This window comes from Hemitrygon akajei, unplaced genomic scaffold, assembly GCF_048418815.1.
Source record: "Hemitrygon akajei unplaced genomic scaffold, sHemAka1.3 Scf000051, whole genome shotgun sequence".
Taxonomy (NCBI): Eukaryota; Metazoa; Chordata; class Chondrichthyes; order Myliobatiformes; family Dasyatidae; genus Hemitrygon; species Hemitrygon akajei.
The window spans coordinates 4,647,786-4,648,666 of NW_027331937.1; positions in this window are offsets into that span (position 1 = coordinate 4,647,786).

Sequence of the window (881 nt, forward strand, 5' to 3'; positions counted from 1 at the left end):
TCGACGGCCAGAACAAAGACTGTAACAGAGAGGATGATCGCGGAGCACTATGTAAATTAGGGCATCTTTGATGCAGTTGTGTTAGACAGGTTCCCTGCAACTAAGGAGTGATGCAGTTCCAATTAGAACAGCTAGTGTTAGAAAAGCTTAGAAGAAAATCTGACTTAAAACAGAAACAATTGGAAGCTAACTTGGAATTAAGTCGGTGAGAAGCTGAAAGTAAAAAAAGAAAATGCGGGAATTTAGACTTGCGATGTCTGAATTAATGTCTAGTGATCAGTCGTCTGATTTTCGGAAAAAAGTTGAACATTTGCACTGACGAAGGAGAAATGGCCAGTAAATTTACAGAGTGTAATTAAAGACAAAGCACAACCAGTGTATACATCGTTAACTGCTGAGTAAAACTTGATTATGATATTGTGAAGAGGCTTATACTGAAACCTATGAAAGGGTTCCGGCAGCATATAGACAAAGATGCAGAAATTAGCAGAAATCAGTGGGGGGAAAAAAGCTTAAGTGGATGTTGCTTACGATAAAGCTGTGTGTTTGAGAGATGGGGCTCTTCTAAAAATGTAAAGGGGTCTATAACAAATTGAAAGAGTTGATTTTAAGTGAGGAATGTAAACGGAACATCCTTGTCGACGAAAGGACGTTGTCAAATGAGAGGGACACTGCTACCTTACAGGAGACTGATGGATTCGCTGATGAGTCTGCTTTCACCCCGTGGGTGTCCTGTGACTGTCTTATGACCATGATGTAATTGAGTACCTGGTGAGCATGATGTTGTGCTGGTGATGGTTGATGGATGTAATTCCCCGCCAGTGTGAGTTCACATGATGTAATTATCCCGCCTAGAGGTCATGTGTTGGCCTGTTCCAACA